This window comes from Mus pahari, chromosome 2 (genome assembly GCF_900095145.1).
Source record: "Mus pahari chromosome 2, PAHARI_EIJ_v1.1, whole genome shotgun sequence".
Lineage (NCBI taxonomy): Eukaryota > Metazoa > Chordata > Mammalia > Rodentia > Muridae > Mus > Mus pahari.
In genome coordinates this window covers 116,179,808-116,201,489 of record NC_034591.1, presented here as the reverse complement: position 1 = coordinate 116,201,489, position 21,682 = coordinate 116,179,808, and the positions used below count along the sequence as shown (strand labels likewise).

The 21,682-nt window shown below is 45.0% G+C and overlaps 1 protein-coding gene across 8 annotated transcripts in view; it reads left to right on the top strand.

Moving 5' to 3' along the window:
* Foxp1 (forkhead box P1) overlaps window positions 1-21,682 on the top strand; it is a 591,308-nt gene that overhangs the window by 78,734 nt on the left and 490,892 nt on the right. For all 8 annotated transcript variants that reach the window (XM_029535519.1, XM_029535518.1, XM_029535517.1 and 5 more), the window contains one exon: window positions 7,827-7,956. The gene's annotated coding sequence lies outside the window, so the exon portion shown is untranslated. The remainder of the gene's footprint in view (window positions 1-7,826; window positions 7,957-21,682) is intronic.

Sequence of the window (21,682 nt, the reverse complement as noted above, 5' to 3'; positions counted from 1 at the left end):
TTTTTTTTTTTTTTTTTTTTTTTTTTTTTTATCATCACAATTAGTATGGCTCTTGTTCTCCTGGAGTAGAGTGCCTTGCTTCAGACTCCATCAGGCATTTGAATAAAAATATAGGTTTTGCACCCCCATGTGAAGATGAAATAATGTAATTTGTTTACCACCTTGAGTTGTTTACCACAGACTGGAAAATATGTTTTGAATTTTAAAGTGTGAAAAACTAGCTATCAAAAAAGCTCTCCCTCTAAATAAACATGTTTAGAGAACAGAACACAAAACAAAATACTTTATTATGATAAGCCTGGCCAATCAAATATGTTTACCACAGAAACCTTATAAAGGACCCAGATGGCAGCCAGCACTGTGTTCACTTGCCTGTCATTTCAAGCTCCCTTGGGCCTTAGGGACAGGGACACCGCCTTCCCTGCCAGCAGACTGCAAACCTTAGGCAGCTCTGCTGGCCTAGCTAAACTCAGCTTGTCTTGGGAAGGGGAGTTGGGGTTCAAACTTTGTGGTGCTGAGTGGAGGGTACTTAGGAAATTGAGCCTCAGATCCTTGTGTTTTATCAGTGAGGTTGCCAAGCAGACCCGTGGGGGTTCTTCCTGGCTTCTGCAGGAGCCCCCCCGATGAGCATCACATGTGATGCCCTCAGTGCTTCCAGGATGAGTAAGTTCAGAGTCACTGAGCACACGGGTCTTGGTGCCTCATTCCCTGTCTGTCAGACCTGTTTGAGCCTTAACCTGGATGTCAGAAGGACCATCTTCTGGGGCCCACCGGAAAGACAGCAGTAGACAGACACTGCCAGCCTTCTGAGAAGATCCCCACGGGATGTTATCTAGTCGGGCACCTTTCCCATTGGAAGGTAGATGCTGTGTAGCTGAGCTGGGGCAGCAGGCCTTGCATGGGGTCACAGGAACAAGGGATTTGTTGGATCCAGACATCACTGCGTGGAAGAGTAATAGTCTTCCCGTGGCACCTCCAAGGAGGCCGAGAAAAGGGAGGGGCATTCAATTACCTTCAGTAGAGGCGTCAAAGGCTCCGGCTTTCTCTCCTTTATTTGTGTGATGGGGCGCACATGGCTTCATAAAAAGAGGAACATGTATGAGGAAAAAAAGCCAAGACTGCTTCCACTGGGATCCTGGTTTGGGGTGGGTTGGGTGTCTGAGTGTTGAGAGGTACAGAGTGGTCTGGGAGGGCGGGGTCTGGGAGGGCGAGATGCTGCTCTGTCTCTCTCTCTGAAGAGGGCCTAGGTTGAACCGGGAGGGTTCAGCTCAAGTAGGGATTTCAGAGGGAACATCCTGCGCATTGTTTTGGGTGTGCATGTAAAAGAGAGACATAAACAAGCCAGAACAGTTCTGGTTAAGCCTAGGTGATGGAGGAAAGTAATTATGGAGACATCCTATTCTTCCCTCCGTCTAATTAATCTAGAGGGCTCACTTAAAACCTTGTTTTTGAGCAAACAGACCAGTAGGTCCTCTGATGAGTTGAGAGAATTCTTCGTAGAGTTTACGGGAATAGTGATTAGTTCTTAGGAACCTAATTGCCACAAGTATTGGTGCCATGGCCCATCTGAGTAGGTAAGGTGACAGTGTTCTCTAGGGGACCAGAACCTCGGGGACCTCGCTTACTGCGTGTTCAGAGCACACCTGAGTTATTGAGGCCCTAAAAAGAGCAGTGTTATTTGTTCTTCTCCCAGCAGTCTTAGTTGAGGCAGATTGGCGTTTTATTTATGAGCTGACAGCACACCATTTGTGGCGTTTTTTTTTCTTTCTTTCTTTCCCTTCAGCCGGGGTGCTTTTTGAACTGGGTTCACTGTTGTCAGAAAGTTATTCACAGGAGTGGTGATGGAGCCTGCTCCGCCCACCTCTGTTCCCTTTCTATTTTGGTGCCATTTGCAACAAAGGAAATGAAGTTAGTAAATTAGTGCGGGCTTGCAGCTCTGGCAGACTTGCTTCTCAGGTTGTGTAAGGGATTAGACTCATGGGCCCACTCCTGTAGCACCTGGGGGCAGAAGGAACCGGTCTAAAACTAAGGAGGTGTCCTTGGTCAAGGGGCTCCAGGTCTTCTCACTAATTTGATATTACACTGTCTCACTATCTGGTTGGATTTATAGCTAACCATTTGGCCTGTGTGTTTCTATCGCGTGTGCACAGATTTGTAGATTTTGCATTCATAACCCCAGGCTGTATTTGATGGGCAGCGTACTGAATGAAACTTTTGAGTCGAGGGTTGGAAGGAAGGAAATGGATGGCTTGTTATTTCTTGTAAAGCAGAAGGGACAAGGGCAGGGTGGGTCTCAGCCTGTTCAGGGGAGCAGTAATTGGTATGGAGGACCAGGCAGGAATTGTGCCCAGTCAGAGCTTCGTCAACCTGCAGTGCCCAGAGGGGCCAGAGCGCCCAGCGGGGCCAGAGTGCCCAGTGGGGCTAGAGCTAGGGGAATGGATGTCCTGACTTCTTGCACTACAGAGATGACACCTGTCATTGGTTAAACCCAACTAGAAATGAAAGGGAACCTTCTGGACCCAGCCCAGGGTGGGAAGTGTTGGACAGACAACCTGGAAAGCCAATAGAGAATGGCCACTGCATCTCCTCAGGGAACCCTCTCTCCATATTACCCTGCCGTGCTCTCCCTGCTGGGCCTCTCAGAAGAGTTTCAGATGGCAAACATGGCTCCTAATCTTCCGCAGGGGTAAGTTGAGGGGCGTCTAGCTTCACAGAAGAGACTCTCTTCAGGAATACCACCATCACTTGAGAACTTTCTAGACATTCCCAGTCCCTATGTTGTTAGATCAACCTCCTGAATAAACAGCTAGGGCCTGTGCCCCATGTAGACCCTCTTGCTTGATCAAAATGGAAAACCACCCCTGGAGGCTTATGGACAGAGCCTCACTGGAATGTAAGCTTGGAAATGCCTCATGCATGAATTCACTGCTTGCAATTCTGCTGGCCCACAGTCCTCCCTTTCCGGATAGACTGTCTTCAGTAGAAATGGAATCCTGATTACATGCAGACCTTGGGGGAGGCAGGCAGGCGGGCAGGCAGTCAGTGCAGCCAGGGCCTTTCATTTCCCCCTTCTCCTCTCAGACAGAGTCATACAGGGCGGTTCCCGGGCAACCCAGGCTTTGGGAGGTTGTTTTTGAAAAATAGATGCAAACCCAGCCCGAGCTGTTGTTGTTTTCCCGGTGCCTGGCAGTGTTTGGTAAACAACTTGATTGCCGGGTCCTGGCCTCCAGGGAACCGCAGCTGCTCTTCCCAGCTCCCCGCAGACTTTTGTACCAAGCAGTGATTGCTTCAGGGGAGAATAAACAGGGAGAACAAAACAAGAAAACATCCCTGTTGTTTTGTTGCTGCCTCTACCTGTTTTTCCCAGAGCTGTTTTGCAACCAAGGGCCCTGGGCTTTGGCTCTTTTGCTTTAAAAAACAAACGAAACTGCAAAACAAAACAAGGCAGGCTCCCACGGGCTTCCTCCCTTCCCTTCTGCGTGGCTAGACAGTGGCGTTTAGAAGTAGCCACAGGACTTGCAAAGCCTTGGAAAGGACTTGCTGACCACTGCCAGGATGCATGCATTTTTAAATATGTAAATGGAAAAGGGAGAAAGCTTCATTCTTTCTAATGACCCCCAGGGTGGTAATCTGGCTTTTCAAATCTCTAGGAAAACAGATTGAATATGGCACAATTAATGTTTGAGCACTTCTAGGCTCTTTCTAAAATATTTTAATGGGCTTTTAATTTATTACAGCTCTTGATTAGCAGGTTGGAGCCCTGTTACAGCTGACCTCCTGGGCTTGGGTCTCTGTGGGGCTCTGGGGGAGTGGAAGAGAACAATGCCTCTGGGGCTAACAGCCAGAACTGCCCAGGACTGAGCTGCAAGGGCTTTGGCCGAGGGCTCAGGGAGAAATGCAGTGAGCTGCGGTTACCTGGAGGGTCTGGTAGAAATGGGGTGATGGAGAAGGTCTGCGTAGAGTGCGGGGCTCTGCCTCTGAGGCTACTGCCTCAGTCTGAATGGGCTGCCCCTGGCTTCCATGACTGTCATATTACAGTGTGAGGGAAGAAGAAATGCGCTCGAGTGGGAAGCCTGGGGCTGTGGGGTGTGTGTGTGTGTGTGTGCGCGCGCGCGCACTTTCGTGCAAATGTGTGTCTGTGCATGAGCTCGAGAGAGCGTGTGTGCATGCATATACATATATATTTAATTTTTTGAGTCCTCCCCTTGGCTCTGTGAGTGCATTTGCGTGCCCCTCTCAAGCCCCTCTGCCATTGTAGCATGCCTCTACATACTGAAATCAAAGAACCGACCTTTGAACTAATTTTCTTTTAGCTTGCCATTAATCTCTCAGATTGTCCTTATAAAGAAGTGATAAGTCCCTTTTAGTCTGAAAGGCTCTCTTTTCACCTTCTGTTTTGAAAGATAGTTTTTCTGGGTATACAATTCTAGGTAGACAGCTTTTGCCTCTGGGCAGTGTTCTGGATAATTTATTTGGATATCTGTCTTTCTACAGTGGTTGTATTCCCCCCCCCGCACCCCCCCATTTCTGGGGCTCAGAGCAGTTAAGTGTTTTAGTTAGTTCCAGAGCTAAGTGGAGAGTTTCTATGTCGGACACTCAACAAATCATCCCGAAACCAAACAGAATTGTCCCACAAACCACAGTGGAACCTGGTCCTTTATTTTTGGGTCTTCCCAGTTATTCTTCTGCATTTTAAGTGATGCAGGTCAGAGTTGCTGAGTAGAGGAGTCCCAGGCTGTGGCTTGACCCAAGGTGACTTGACTGGAAAACTACCCCAGTCACTTAGGGCCCTGTCTGCACTCTGCTTTGCTGCCTTAATTTGCTTTCCCTTACTGCCTAGCCCCAGGCCCTCTAGTAGGGATATGGACTTGTATCCCAGTTTCTAATTCCTTCTAAAACTCAATGAAAAAATGTTCCTTTAGAAAGGAACCAACTGACCAGAAACTTCCTGTGGTTAACCCCTCCCCGTCTGCTGTTCACAGGCCCTAGTGTGCCTCTGGGCTTCTGAAATTGTTCGGGCATCAAAAAGACAAGAGTAACTTTAACCCTCCTTTGCTGCTGCTGTTTCTCTTCCTCTTTCTTTTTCCTCCTCCTCCTCCTCTTCCTCCTCCTCCTCCTCCACAATTCTGGAATTCTTCTGGGAGGAGACAAGGGCTTTTGTTTGTGGCAGTGGACTCCATAAACCCTGCTGTGTGCTCTGTGTCTGGTGATTGGGGGGGGGGGAGGTTTCCCTGAAGAGAGGTGAAGTGTCTTCCTTGAGGTGTCCCAGCCTCAAGTTCAGAAGACTGTGTCAGGCTGCAGGATCGGAGATTCTGTATTTGTGAAGTGGCTTGATAAAGTCTACATTTCTCAAAATAAGCTTTACAGAGCCCATTCACTGGGGTTCTCTGGGCCTTGGTATCTATATTAGACATTTTATAATACAAGTCTTACTGTATTCTATGTTGCGTGTATGGATGTTTTTACCTGCATGTGTATTAGTATAACTTGCATGTTTGGTGCCTACACAGGTCAGAAGAAGGTGTCATAGTCCCCAGAGCTGTGGTTACATAGAATTGTGAGCCACCATGTGCGTGCTGGGAATCAAGCCGTGTCTCTGAAAGCATAGCAAGTTCTCTTCACCTCTGAGCCATCTCTCTGGCCCTGTCACAGAGCTTATGAAATGGAAGAATCACTGACGTCCTTCAGACGGCGTCTTCTACCTCATTGACCATTGGTGGCAGCGATATTTTAGGAGATGCTTGTTTATTAATTTTAATTTTGAGTCATTTGTTGACTTAACTTTTATGTGGCAGTGTTTTTCTGGGAGTTTTGAAGGAATGAACAAAGCCTTTATCTCATGGAGCTGATAGTCTAGTGAGGAACACAGGTTGAATAAGTGAGGCAAAGGCTTGGAAATAATGCCAGCAAGTTGAGGAGTCAAATTGAACATTATGGTTACAATATGAAGGAGGTGGTCAGGACAGTCTCTTTACGTGCCTTATACCCATAATACTCAGAGATGAGAAAGACACTCCTCTTCCCCAATAAGGAATAGACTAATAGGGTCTCAGCGGATTGAACTAATAAGGTCACTAGACCTGTGACTCATTTTGAGCAGAAGGAAGCTCTGCCTTGATAGCAGTGAGGAGTTGAATTGGTAGTTTGGGGTCATATCAGGGAATTTGAGACAGCACATTATGTAGGGCTCTTTAAACTGTGCTTGGATTTTACTCAGAGAATGAAGGACCAGCCTAGCATATGACTTTTTGCTGTGTGAAGTAGAGTCTGTAGTTTTGGGAACTTCTCTAACTCTGGGAGATAATTTGAGGCACTCAAGGATATTTGTGCCAACTGGAATACAGGACTTGTCATTTGGTTTTAGTACGGTCTACTGTTGTAGTTACTGTATCTCCTGCAGTCTCAAGGCCCACTCTCTGCATTTTGAACAGCTTTCAATGCTACCGCCTCCATAGGTCAAGAAGATTCCATCTGGAATACCCTGAGCCAGTTTCTCTGGAGTTGGTGCTGTGGTCTGGGGAGGAAGGGAAGCCGCCTGTGGACACCCAGGGAATGCAGTTTGCTTCTGAGTGTCAGTTTAACAGTACAAGGTCCTCACACCAGAGTGAAAGTCTTTGTAAATGCTTGCAACACTCTGCCCACAGCCCAGCTTTGGTGTTGATGACAGTTGGACATAAGAGTGATTCATGTCATAAACCTCTTAATCATGATGTTTAAAGGAGAAGCTAATAGTTGAAGTTCCTTAAAAATAATCGTGCTTTATGATAGAGAGGTGAAGAACAGTAGAAGGAGGTAGGTATGCTCAGGACTAGAGTCTCAAGATGTTAAAAGGGTCTCTAGGGCCATGTAGTTCAACAGTGACAAATTCTGAGGGCAGGCTTGGGGCTCCTCAATTCACTGCGGTACAGTGTATCTTCCCTCTCAGTGGAAATACCTCTGTGAGTGTAATCCTTGCAGAACTCTAGACCATCTGAAGATGAAAATTGAATTATTTTACATAAAGGATCATAATTTTTTCTCTCATTAGTTTTCTTTTTAATGATTATTATCATTTCAAATGATTTAAAATCATCAATTTTAACATTTTTTGCATGATTTTTTTCATCCTTTAGCAAAGAGCAGTATCTAACAAGAAAAGGTGCTTATGTATATATGATTCAAGTTAACATGGTTGCACATTACCCAGACCCTTTCTCATAGGACATAGTGCATTTGAGATTCTGAGCTATTTTTTAAAAAATGATAGAATGGCCAGGCAGTGGTGGCGCATGCCTTTAATTCCAGCACTCAGGAGGCAGAGGCAGGCGGATTTCTGAGTTCTAGGCCAGCCTGGTCTACAGAGTGAGTTCCAGGACAGCCAGGGCTACACAGAGAAACCCTGTCTCGAAACAAAACAAAACAAAACAAAACGATAGAAAGCTCTGTGTGTGTGTGTGTGTGTGTGTGTGTGTGTGTGTGTGTGTGTGTGGGTGGTACTCTAATCCCAGCATTTGGGGTGTAGGACAGAGGTAGGTAGATCTCTGAGTTCGAGGCCAACCTGGTCTACAGTGTATTCCAGGACAGCGAAGGTTTCATAGAGAAACCCTATCTCAGGAAAAAACAAAAACAAGACAAATAATAATAGTAATAATAATGGCCTATGTGAAGCTTTGAAAGCCAGCTTCCAGCTCCTGCTTGTGAACCTTGTGCTTGCTGTAGCCACACTGTCAGAATGGCGTTTCCTCCATCTCTAGAGTGGGGTCTATGTTGTTGTTTGCAAGTTTAAGGAAGTAGTGGTTTTAGAAGTTACATCTTAGTTATGTGTAAAAAATATTCTTGTGTTGCAGCGTCCCAGGAGCTTCTGCTGACTCTCCTGGTTTCCGAGGGAACCCTTTCGGCCATGGTGAGGGCTGCGCTCCCTTCTCTGCCTTGCGGTCAACCATGAGCGGATGGGTGTGATGCCTGCTAGCCTAAAGGGTGAGTGAAAGTTGGTGACTACTGTCTGGAAAGTCACAGGCCAAAAAGAAAAGAAAAGAAAAGAAAAGAAAAGAAAAGAAAAGAAAAGAAAAGAAAAGAAAAGAAAAGAAAAGAAAAGAAAAGAAAAAAAAAAAAAGCAAGCAAGCAGGCAAGCCAGTGAAAACAGCAGCCCACTGCGGGGAGATTCCCAAGCTGTAAGAGCAGGGACACACCATTGTGTTCTCTTTGTTAAACCCTTTGGGATAATTCTTAGTGAACTCAGAGGAAGGACTAGGGGGAGCTGTTCTCACTCATCTTTTTGGTTCTAATAAGTCGCTGAGGTGTGGGCACTTGAAATGTTGGAACGAATGCTGCACCAGTGTCTGAGCACTTGCTTTTTGAGTCTTGTCATAACAGTAACACGAGGCATGCTGCAGCACGGCTCTGGTTGCTTCATGAGTTCCAGGTTCCTCACGGAGAGCACCCCAATCCTCAAAGCCCTCACGTAATGGGCTCCTGAGAAAACCAAGGGGTTGTAATGTTTGATTTCTCGGCGATTTTCTTAAAAATGTTTGGGGACTTTTCCCACTGTCACCTGCCTCATCAGGTCATTTGGTGTCACGTTGGAAGGAACATGGTGTTTTCCTGTCATATATACTTTCCATATTTGCTATGATCTGCCATGTTCCTCAGAAGCCAGTGCTTCCCCTGTAATAAAGAATAATTGTGACTTGCGACTTGCCCTTACACCCAGTAACTTACTGAGGGAAAAGTTTGTGGAGGAATGTCTGACATCTTGTGCTAATTTTGTCCTAGAATATGGGGCAATTTATGGGAGCAACTTATTTTCTGGTATTTACTGAGGTGCTGAGAACCATTGGCATAAACTCATCTCATGAATGGAACTGTCTTCAAAACACGTATAATGGGGAAAAGCATAATAGGGCAGAGAGATCACATATTCAACCCTAACTAATAATTAACTGTCAGGTGTATATCTCTTGTCTCCGATTCCCTGTATTCTGTACAGAGTATGATAATGGGTCGGATGGTGTCTGTACTAACCAGGTTCTGGAGGTCTGCTCAAACCCTCCTCATTTACAAACAGCACTGCCACAAGCACCCTCAGTCTGAGCCGGCTGCTGAGGTCCCTGGGCTTCTTTACAAGTGGACATAGGAATTGCTCCTCAACTTTCTTCTCTTGCCAGGACATGTCTTCTGGTGATGAGTGTCTCTTGAAAACACTGTTAGGCACCCAGGTGTTGGGGGCAGATGGTTGAAGATTTTATAGCTGGGTAGCATGTTGACAAACCTCTGGTTTCCTACATTAGACGAGACCCACTGCTTAAACTGTCCTGTCCTACAGCAGCCTGCTGGCTTTCCTGTTTCTTATCAGACTGGCCATACTTTTCTGGGAGAAAATATCATCCTGTTACCGTCTGCACAGTAGTTTTCTTTCATTGTCAAGAAGTAGGCAAATAATCAACGCTAAACAAAAGATGACGATGTTCACGCTACAATTAAAAAATGCCCAGTGGAGTCATGGGGTGTTAGAGCTCAGTGAGATGATTGTGGGGGGTCCCTAGCCAGGTCTGGGGTTCCCTCACTTATACAGGGTGTCCAGAGCAAGAGCCCTTTGCCAGGCTTTGGTGCATGGCCTGTAGATGGGGAGCAGATGGCACATGTTAGGCACACGCACAGGTGGAGTTGAGAATAAAGCTTGAACCCGTCTGGAGAGTTCATAGAAATGGCTGGAATTCTGAAGTTCTTGAAATGTCACGGAGCCCAGCCTCTTACTTGTCACCCCTGACTTCAGTACTGAGAGTCTGACTCAGTCTCGCTGTCATGAAATTGTTATATGAAATTGAACAAAACCACATGAATTGGTTTACTGAATACTCGGCTTATTTTTGCTCGTCGATTTCAGTTGTTAAGACTGTCGGAAAAATCAGTCAGAAGGGCTGTGATGGAAAATGCTTCTTTGAGGAAAAAGGAAAAAAAAAAAAAAAAAAAAAAAACCCAACCAAAAACTACCATGAGGCCATATTGAATAGCAGTGTTAGTTTGTGTTTCTCAGACTGCAATGAACGTCCCGTGGCTGTGTTTTTAGTAAGAAGTAGAGGCCCTGTGAGCTGGAACATTTGTTCTGCTACATCTGCTGTTCCCTGAGTGTGCTTTGAGACCCAGCAGAGGATGAATTCTCTGTGGTTCGGTGACTTGTCCTGCCCAGGTGCTGCATACCTGAGGGCCGGTTAAGCCCTTTCAGAGTCACCTCATTCATAGTCTTGTGCCTCTCACAGTCTACTGAGTAACCAAAAGATAGTTGATCATTTGGAGTCTTTAGTCTCATCATCAACTCTCGTTCTGAGTGAAGCATTTCCTGGAATGTGTCCTTATGGTGAAGCAGGTCAGAGCCAAAGGGGGTGGGAGGTTAAAATGGCACATCAAAGTGCAGGGAATGAAACTGAGATAAAAGGTTTGCACATAGATCATCATAGCAGAATTGTTAGGGTCAGAAGATAGGTAATGTCCTGAATCTGTGTTGTCATTCAACAGTGCCTGTGACACAAAGTGAGGCTGTCTGTCTGTGGGCTGTGGCTCTTTAAGGCCCCCAGTCACCTGGCAGACCTCTGAGTTGGTTCCTGTTTGCCTGGTGTGATCGTGAAACATTAGTTAATGTCGTTCCCTGTCTGAGGCAGGGAGTGAAGAGCGGCTAAGTCTGTTGCATATTTAATAGGCAGCTAGCCATGGTTATTAATAAATGTGATAATAACAGTCTGGATTTGCATAGTGTTCCTGAGAAGACTGACGAGGGATGGTAGAGGTTCTGGCTTGTTTGTCAGGCTGTGCTCTGGCCTTGTCCTGTCCCTACCACTAAACTCTACACGTCTGGCGAGACCGTAAGCATCACATGATGTATGGGGTTTGTTCACATTGCTCATGAGGTTTCAACTTGTTTTTGTTCGGTTTGTCTTTGTGCGTGTGCACGCGCGCGCGGGTGTGTGTGTGTGTGTCTGTCTGTCTCTGATTCTTTGAGGCCAGATGACAACCTCGTGGGTCAGCCTCACACAGCATCCACTGTTTTATGAGACTGGGTCTCTTCCTTGCCTGGAACTAAGGGGCTGGTGTTGTTGAGTCTGTCTCAGCCTTCCTAGAGCTAAGATTACAAGTACAGCTTTTATACGTGGTGGCTGGGGACCCCAACACAGGCCCTTACGCTTGCATGGCACATGCCTTACCGACTTTGCCATCTTCCCAGTTTCAGTTTCTCTTTGATCTTTCTCATTACATTTTTAACTTTGGACTTGCAAAGAAGTAGAAACTTGCAAAATACAAACCCATCTCACTTCAAATCAGGCGAGAGGCTTTGCACTTTGTGAATCTGGGTATCCTTTGCTTTTTAAGTAAAACTTAAGAACAGGCACATCCTCCCCCATTCTGTCCCTCCCTTCCTCCCTCCCTCCCTCCCTCCCTCCCTCCTTCCCTCCTTTTCTTAATTTGTTTCTTTCACAAATTATTTTGGGAGGGGGTCACAGCCATTCACATTCCAGGAGAAGATGCATGCAGCTTGCCAGAGGTCTGAGAAAGGAATGCAGGCCAACACATCCCTCTTTGGGCCACCTTGGGTTGCAGCATGTCAACTTCGACCAAGCTACTTGGTTGTGCTTAAACTTCCAGTTTGTGAAATTTTGACTTTGAAAAGTAATTTTAACAATTTAATAAACTATATAATATGTCTTATAAGCTGGAGAGAATGATCTTAAGTATTTTGGTCTCTTTCATAACACAATGAAGCTAATATTGGTAAAAATACAGATCTTCGCTCATGCCATAAAGAGAAGCGAGATTTAATAAGCATTTATAAGCACTGGCAGCTGCCTATCAGATTGTATAACTTGGGCTCCAGCATGCGGAGACAGTGTCAACTTAAATTTTATCTCCCCAGTATTTTCAACACGTTTATTTTGCCTCTCTCTCCAGTCCCTAACGTAATACAAGTAATGTAATTGGTGGAATATTTTCCACATAGCTAATTGGCTAATGGCCAATGATAGAAGCCATTGTCTGGCTTGATGAAGATCAGAAATTAACATGACATTTTCATGGAAATAATGGAATATATTAGTAACGCGTTCATTCAGCGTGGACTGTGTCCATCCCGTCCCGCTCGCTCACTTGCAGAAGCAGGACAGCCGTGAAGGATCCTTTCGTCTCTCAGCAGTGGCCAGCCAACCCGTGTCAAATGTGCCGTTATGTCCTTCAGAAGGAACCATGAAGCTCATAAATGAATTATTCCATTTGTCAATTAAAAAAGAAAACCTACCGACTACTATTGTAAGATTAAATTCCAATTAGAAGATTGCGTTTAATTCAGAAGCTCTAACGTTATTTTAATGAATTCTGTTGGAGGCGACGGTTTATGTGGAATAAATTTATATGGGTGTAGGTAGATATAAATTCATAGGATAATGTTAAACATGTTACTTCATATATATTAGCTGTGAAATTTATTTCTCTCTAGTTATGTCCCCAAGGAGGTGGCGTCAGAGGGAAAAACATAGCTTCAAAGAAAGAACCCTTTCTGATACTTGCTCTGAAACAGTCGTTTCTCACTCATTTTAAAAAAAAAATCTGTTAAATCTCTGCATTAACTAAATTTATGATTCTTGCTGTATGCTATTTATAAAATTGAATATAGGTTTTTATGATATAGGAAATTAGGCTAGGAATGAGAATATGACCCAACTTTGTAATAAAGGAAATCTGTGTTTCTATTACAGGTATTCCCCATTCCTCTGGAAGCTCCTTGTGGGATTATATAAGCATTTTTCTGGACATACTAATTTGCTTTAGAATAAACTTTTAATCTATTGGGTAGCTTTTGTTCATTTGACACCTACATACATCTCTTGGCTAAATCCAGGATTTTATCGTCTCCCTCTCCGTCAGGAGGTCAGTGTGCTCGTGGTCCACACTGGGATCAGGTGTTAGTCTGTCAGCTCACCATTTGGGAAATTAGAGATGTCGCCATGTGTAAAGCCAGTAGCTTAGGAGGAATCTTTCGAGTTGGCCTTTGTTTGCCCAGCTCACCCTTACTGGCACACAGTCACTGAAAGTCTTCCTATGTCATGTTCCTGTGCTTCCTGTGTCAGTGAGGGTCAGGGAGGTGGCAGAGCGTTAGGTGGGGATGCCAAAACATGCAAGCCTGAGGATTTTGAGTTCAGTCCCTGGAACCCACCGTAAACACCGTACATTGTACCCTGCAGTCCTTGCATTCTCACAATGTAGGGGGAGGCTGAAGTAGGATTGCTTGAAATCTAGCAGGCAAGTTGCCCTGGTGTATGAAGTGCAGATCAGAAGCGGCTAGAGAGATCCTCTCTCATGAGCACCAACTCCCCAGGTTGCACCCTGACCTCTACAAGTGTGCCCTGGCATGCTTAAATGTTGGCAGTGTTGATATTGAGCAGTTAATATATGAATGCGTAAGTATACATCTATATGCATAAATTCATACATATATATTTTGGGTGCTGGGGATTAAACTGTGCTAAGTAAGCTACATCCTCAACCTGTTGTTTTTCCCAGACAGTGTTGCACTGTGTTGTCCCCTCACTTCTAACTCCTGAGGGCTGGGACCACACCCTCATGCCCAGAGGATTCTTTGACAAACATGCCTGCACCTTGTCCCCCGAGTCTGCTGGGTAATTTCTTTTCTCCTTGGTTTCTTCTCTTCTGGTTTGGGTGTTTTAGGTGAGACCCATTGTGAGGTTGTGGGGTTCATTTGTTTTTAATTTCTGTGATGTTTGGAGAAGATGGTGGGGGGAGGGGGAGGCTGTTTTCACCTCCCTTTCCCCTATGTGTCAAGCCTGACTCTGACTTGGTGAGGAAGTGGAGCTGTGAGAACTGGTGGGTGACTGTCATTCTGCCAACACAGTGTCTTTCCTGAAGGGCGGGCACCCGTGGATGCCAGGTGCTGACCCTGAGGGGTAACTCTTCCGTTCTCCTTTCCCAAGCAGAGTGTGCTTCCCAGTAAGCTGTGACACCTAGGAGGAAGGAATTCAGCCTTTATATACATATATACTCGATGCCTTTCATGGTGTAAGATTCTAGGAACTTAGACTCTATCACACATTGTTAGAAAACCACTGTGTTTTCTGTGAACTTGGTTGGAGTTCTGTGCAGAGGCCACGAGAAGGAAATTTCCATCTCGTTTTATATGCAGGCTGCTGAGCTGCCTGTTGAGAATTGCCATCATTTTAATTCCTTCTTAAAGAAAAATGAGCAATTAGCACATTTAAGCTATCATTTAGTTAATGTACATTTTAATTTCATTTCAGTGTGCTATGTATTATTATTTGTGTTGATTATGTCACCAGAGTCCTGGAAAGCAATTGTAGGTGAAGATGCGGGCTGGTCACCTATCAGCCTTTCTTCAGAGGGCTTGACCTTGGTCAAGGATGACCAAACATCTAGACCTCTGGCCATGTTCTGCTCTGACGGTGGCTCTTAGATTTCTCTCTGCACAGTAGGCTATGCAGTTCTGTCTGATTGATTGGAATAGGCTCATGAGATGGAATCTTTGTATCCCTCCTGCGTTCTGTGAGTTTAGTAATGTTTGTAAGAAGTAATCATAGCAGACATCCATTAGACACTTATTTTTCCCCTGCACTAGCTTAAGTACCACATTGGTTATCTCATTTACTCCTAACAGCACCTCTGTGTGGTGCATATTATCATTCTGGATTTATTGTCGAGGCAGAAGCGAAGTACTCAGGTCCCATGCATAGAATTGCAGAGCATCAGAAGGGTTCTACGGAGGCTTGGGCCAGGGTCCACATTGACCTGACTATTGGGCACCCTCTATGTTCCTGGTCTAGTGTGTTTCATGGCCATCCAGGGTTTGTTTATGCTACTCCACAATGAAGGAAGGTTGTGTAGTTTGTATTAATCTTTGAGGAGAAAAAAATGGACTGTGGAGCTAGATAGGTAGCTCAGTGGGTTAGAGCACATGCCGTTCAGGTGTGAGGACTGAGTTCCAAGTTCCCAGCGCCACCTGCAAAGCTGAGTGTGACTGTGTGCTTCCCCTCAGCCGCAGCACCATGAAGTCTAGGATTATTGGGGCTTGTTCATTGTCATCCTCACTTCAGGTTCAGTGACCCTGTCTTAGGGGACGGAGGCAGGAACTGCTAAATATCCTCCTTTAGCCTTCACATACCTTCGTGTGTGTGTGTGTGTGTGTGTGTGTGCGTGCGTGTGCGTGTGTTTGTGTGTGTGTGTGCGCGCACACGTGCACTGGTACCCATAGCACACACAATGACATGGGATGCAGTGCATTTTGAAACTGAAGCTTGCTCTGCACATGAAGCCCACAGTAGAAAGGAGAACAGTTTCTTCCAAATTCCCCCCCTGCCCCCTGCATTTCTCATTTTCTAGCCAAGATTCTGGCCATGGGCTCAGTGTGGAATGCCTTTCTGTCTGTTGGCAGCCCCTGGAGCAGCAATGCCTGAGTGTCTGGCCCTCAGGAACGTAAACATAACAGGAATATTAGCCCAGCCCCAGAGAGAACAGGTGTGAAACCCTTGTGGTGGTAGGAAGTCTGAGCGCTGTGTGTGACATTCCCATGTCCACAGGCCACAGTGACTTCAACTCTTTGGATAACTGCAGCATAGGCCGCCGAGACTCGTTCCAGGAATGTGTGGGATTTCATACTATTTTTAATGTCAGGTGCGCTTGGGTATTAATAAGGGAACTTTTCTCTTTCTCCATATATTTCTGAAAGTTGCAGACTAGGTTATATAACCATGAGTGACATGCCACTCATGGTTTCTCTGCACCTACTCAGAGAAGATGGGAAACTGAGGGGCAGCGTACCTTGAGTTAATTTTCTAAACAATGCAGATACAGTGGTTTACCTGGTTCCTGAACATTCTGTGTCTAACCTGCCCAATAGCAGGAGTTGACATACTGGGGTAATTGTGACAGGCCAAGGGTTATAATACTTGTGGTAGAGATCTTCCTCTAATAGTCCCCTGAATCGTTTCATAGTAGCTGAAGGAAGCCTAAGCTTGGACTCTGTTTCTCCTCTCTCACTCTGTAAGGCCTCAACTTAGGGTTTTAAGGAGGTGGGGGGGAAAGGAAGGTAAGTTATTTATCAGGACAGTTATAGATAGGTATTGATAAGACAGCAGGTTTGTGGAGGCTCTGAGGAGAGTTCAGGCCTACTGGGTGGTGTGGGGGTTCCCTCTTGTAGACTTGGTAAGGTAACTGCAATTTCTCTTCAGCAGAGAGAACGGTTCTGTCAGGGAGCACGGTGCAGGAGCTTCAGTCCAAAGGTCATGCCCTCCAAGTACTTGGGGGCCACACCTTTCAACGCTTTTGGCATGAGAACTGCCCAGGAACAGTGTTCAATTATATTGTCAGGTCCACAGGTTCTCTCAAGGGAACGTGATCACTGAACCAGGCTGGGCAGCTTCAGATCTCCCTAACAGTGGAAACCTGGCTGACTCACTGATCTTTCTAAAGTCTCAGTTTGTTCATATGGGAAATGGGGGCAAGGTTGTGAAAAGCCTGTAGCAGAGTTAATTACCTTATGACCAGGAATATGTTTCTTGTAACTATATTTGAGCCCATGAAACATTTGCAGATTTTCTTTTAACCATCAGGATCATTGCAGGTGGAAGGGTCAAAGCTCCAGGTTGCACTATTTGATGGATAAAATTCCTACCTTCTGTAGCCTCAGAAGGTGCTTTTTTTATGATCTAAAAAAATATTTTTTTTGAATTGGTATTAGAATTTTTACATAGATCTTTGAAAAAAGCATTCTGTCATAAAAGCCCGTGTGAGTTGACATGTGTAAATATGCAGGTAGACAGTTTGAAGAAACGTGTATTATTTACTGATCAATGCGGTGTCTCCTCTGGGCCATTACTCTCAGTCATTCCCTGTCAATCTCTCGACGCTGTTATAATCAGTCTATGGATATGCATATTAAGATATAAGGAAGTTATTGTGCATGGGTGTCGGCAGCTTTTTAATTAATAATGTTGCTGCTTTAAAAAGGTGTCAGGCTAGCTTATTTGTAGGCTGGTTAATAAATAGTCTACCGAATTGCATGAGAAAGTGAGAAGGCCAGTGCTCAGGCTGGTGGAAAGTGAGCGTGGGTAGCTCAGAGTGGCACTGGTGTGTGGGCACCACCGTGAGCCTGCTCAGTGGGTGAGGTGCTTGCTGCGAAAACCTGATTGATGATCTGAATTCGGACCCCCAGACGCCAGGTGAAAGTCAGACACATCAGTGCATGTTTGTAATCCCTGCACTTCTGTGGGAAGATGGGAGGCTGAGACAAGAGAATCCAGAAGCAAACAGCCTGTAGTCTGTGGTACAGGGCAGCAAACAGTTAAGAGACCCTGTCTCAGACAGGATGGTGCAGAGGACCCAAGGATGTCCTCTGACTTTGGCACTGTGAATGAGAATCAGATGTGTTATGTGGATGAAGGCAACTCTGGCTTCTCTATTAGAGAAGAGCAGTCCTTTTCTAGAAACAACAAAAGAATGATTGATTTAAGTTTATGGGCTGCCTGGGCGATTACAGCTGTTCCCCTCTGGCACCATGGAGCAGTGCAGCAAGGGCCATATGCAAATGAGCGGGCGTGGCTGAGTTCCAAAGTCAGACTTATTTATAGACATGGGAATATGAATGTCAGGCCTTTTCCCCATGTCATAAAGGAGTAATACTGTTTTCGTTTTGTCCTCATCTATTTCAGAATAAAGCTGCATGTAGCTCATTGGTAGCAAGTTGGATTTGGCCTGGGGTATGGCTTTTGCCAAGACCTAGGCCAAGAGGTCAGAGAGTACCCAGGAATCATAAGATTCTGTTATTTGTACCGATAAAATTACTGTGTATACGTGTGTGTGTGTGTGTGTGTGTGTGCGCGCGCGCGCGCGCGTGCACACACGCTAGGTGTTATGTGTGTAGGGTGGATGCAGATGAAGGTCTAACTAAGGTCAGCTGGCAGGAGTCATTTCTCTCTTACCACAGGGCTCCTCAGGATTGAACTCAGATTGGTAGGCTTGGGGACAAGCATCGTTACCTACGGAGGCAACTTTCCAACCCCCTTTTTAAAATGTGTTCTGTGTTTGCATGTGCACCTGTGCATGTATGTACACCAGTGGAACACAGAAGACCACCCTAGGTGGCATCCTCAGGTATGCCATCTACCTCCTACAGGACAGGGTCTTTCATTGACCCAGATCAGCTAAGTAGGCTAGACTGGCCAACCAGGGAGCAGCAAGGGGCTGCTTTTCTCTACCTCTCCCGTGCATGGCACCATATTAGCAGTTTTGCATGGGTTTTCCATGGGAGAAACATATTGCAAATATTTTTCATTTTGAGGTAAGCTGTCCTGTATTGGTATTGATTAATTTAGAATGACATTTTATGAGCCTCTCCTCCTTTTTAAGGTAGAAGCAAGGCTGGGAATGGATAACCCCAGTGAAAGAGAAGCCATGGAAGGAGCAGGACATTGAAAACCCATCATGTGTTCTGTCTCTATTTCCTCCACAGCCAGAACGTGCTAGAAGCCATTGCCTACCACACCAGGAAAGTTTACGTTTCCTAGTAGATGCAAATGAAAGTTTTAAAAAAGAGAGACTTACATATTATTTTAATACATTCAGTGTATATTAAATCTGTGGCAAAAATAGAATTAGCATATCATCTTGTTTCTCAGATAATATTGCTTAAATGCAATGTTTAATAAAAGTTTTAGAGGTTTTAAGAAAACAGAATTATTGTTCAAGTGGTAGGTTCTTGACTGCAGAAGAATTGTTCTAGTGATTATAAATAGGAAATTTTCTTTTAAATGACCATTCACATATATTTTCAGGGAGCTAGAGAGGTGGTTCAATGGTTTAGAGAACTTATTAATCTTGCAAAAGACCTAGGTTTGGTTCCTAACATTCACTTGTGACTTACAACCACCTGTGACTCCAGTTCCTCTTCTAGTCTCTGCAGGTTTATACACATATGTAGTGCACATCACACACATACACACACAAACAAATACACACACAAGTCAATAAATGCATATATAATTAAAGCTTAAGAATATATTCTGAGTAAAGTAGTTCCAAGGAGAGTAGCTCCATATCAGGTGAAAAAAATTTATATAGTATAAGAATGATCAGAAGAGACTGGAATTCTGGGTAGATGTTGGCTTGGGTAGAGGCTGTATCTCGGTGGTAGGATTTGTCTAGCATTGTAAGGCCCTGGAGTTACACATCTAACGTCTTAACCATGAATACCAACCAAGCATGGTTGGAGGTTGCCTCAAATCAGAGTTCTCCCTAGTTCTTTGCTGGGTATCTCAGCGTTTCCTCTAAACTGGTGGCAAGTCCAGGTAGGGGGGATTGGAATGGGGAAGAAGTTTGTAGACATTTTTTCAACGTCAGTTCCAAGGGTAGAGCTATGAGTGAGAGGAAACGTTCAAGGACAACTGTGTGTGGCACAGTTCTCCAGACATCCCATTCATAAGGGGCGATGGAAGCCTAACAGAGAAAGAGAAATGGAGAAAATCAGAGAGTAGTTGAGAAGACTGTTCCTCATCTGTGTCAGGGTAAAACTGGATTGGATGTGCAAGGGAAAGTTTCTGACTGTCAGCCATCCCGGATTTGTAAACCAGCGCATTGTTAATGCAGTCGGAGAGCAAACATCCCGAGACAAGATGAGCCTCTCCGAGACCAACGCTGGGTTTCCACACAGGCCTTCATTGTAATGAAAAAGGTTAGGGAGTGGGAGAGAGAACCCTCAAAGGTAGTCCTGTGCTGACAGCCCTTCAGATTACTTACCTTCTCTTTGTTAAACACAAATGCATGCCAGGATCTAGGGCCAAGATGTGGAACCTTTAATAGGAAATAGCCAAGTGCGGTGGTTGCTGACGCAGGTTGTTAATCTGAAAGCTTGTCTTTGAGTCCTATCACCTTTGGTAAGTCACATCTCTCTGTACTTCAACTTACTTTTAAAAGAGAAGTTTTAGGTGATTGTGGAATTACAAGTGCGAATGTACAGAAAACACAGAGTCGGCAGAGACTGTATTCTCAGTAAATAGCAAGCAGCTCAGGACGGGCCCTAAAACTTGGCAGCTTGACCTAAAATTTTAAAAAGTGCTTTGTAGTCACTATGGTAGACTATTTTATTCTCCCCTCTAGGGTGTAGAGAATGTGAGAGTATGTGTCTGTGTCTGCCTGCTGGTCTGCCTGCCTCTGTCTACATCAGGTGATTGTCACAGCATTCATAGCACATTCCAAGACCCTTGTAATTTCTACATTCAGTGTGAGGATGAATCTCATAGCTTCTCTCTACCCGGTGTGAATTTTATGCTTCAATCTTGTGTGGACCTCAGTGTATTTGAATAACTGTAGGTATGGTGTACTTGAATTTTCTTTTTTAAAGACTTCATTATTTGGGGTGCGTGTGCATGTGTGTGTGTGTGTGTGTGTGTGTGTGTGACTGCGTGCTTGCGCACATGTGCTTTTGACCATGGAGGCCAGAAAGAAATTAAATCCCCTAGCTCTTGAGTTATGGGTGGTTGCAGGCCATCCAACACGGGTGCTGGGAACTGGACCAGTACTTAGGAAGAGTGGTGAGAATTCTTAACTGCTGAGCCAGCACTCCAGCCCTTGAATCTTGGAGATGGCTAATAGATGTACATCTTTGTCTGAGCCTTAGAGCTAGGAAGTTCTTTTAAAAGCAAGGTTCCACTCTGCCACCAGTAAGCCTCCTACTAATTCATTGGGTTGCATTCCTACAGATGCTATCTCCTGTAAATGATAACCGGTTAGCATTGTAAGGTCCTTCTCGGATCTTCTGCAGGCTGACCATACTTTGCCTGCTGTTTCTGTCCTGTGTAGGTTTTTGTGCCCCATGGCGATCTCGGTTGCCTCTCAGGGCACCAGCAGATTTGTGTGTGCGTGTCATTATTGATCTGTAATTCACTTAAAGGTGCCTTTTTCTGGCAAAACCATCTTCTGCATTTGGAAGTGAAGTGTTTTGACTATCCTTAACCCACTTCCTAAATTTCAAATCTGGGAAGCTGGCATCCAGAGAGTCTGCTGCTAGAAAGCCGTAAATTCCCTTTGCTGGAATAGGCTTGTCTTTGTTTGAAGACAGGCACCTGTGAGGCAGTCTTAGCGAGAACCATGGATCTGGCCCCTAAGGAAAAGGTTGAGTGAGTACCAGTCAGTGTCCCGGCCTGGCTTCCCATTCAGTTCCTTCATCACCATGACAGGAAGTCTGTGAGTATTTGCTCCTTGTTCCAACATGTCAAAAGCGATGCCGCCTGGGCTGAGTTGGAGACTTGGCTTAGACAAGCTCAACTGGAGAGTTTGATTTTCCTTCCTTCCTTCCTTCCTTCCTTCCTTCCTTCCTTCCTTCCTTCCTTCCTTCCTTCCTTCGTGATTCAAGAACTTTATCATATATACTTAAATTGTATAATTTCTTCATTCAGCCTAAAAAAATGATGCCATTGGTGAAATATTTTGCTTTTCCCTTTGTTTTAATGCCTGAAAATTATACTCGTAATACAAAATAACCTCCTGTTGGGCACAGTTGATTTTTATTCTTTGAAACTGTTCGAAGCTATTGTTTTGAAGCTTCTGTCAACCCCAGCCTCCTCCCCCTGACACCAGGAATGGTTGCTTCATTTTCTTCCAGCTTCTTCCCCGTGACTTGCCTTCCTCCTGCATCCAGCAC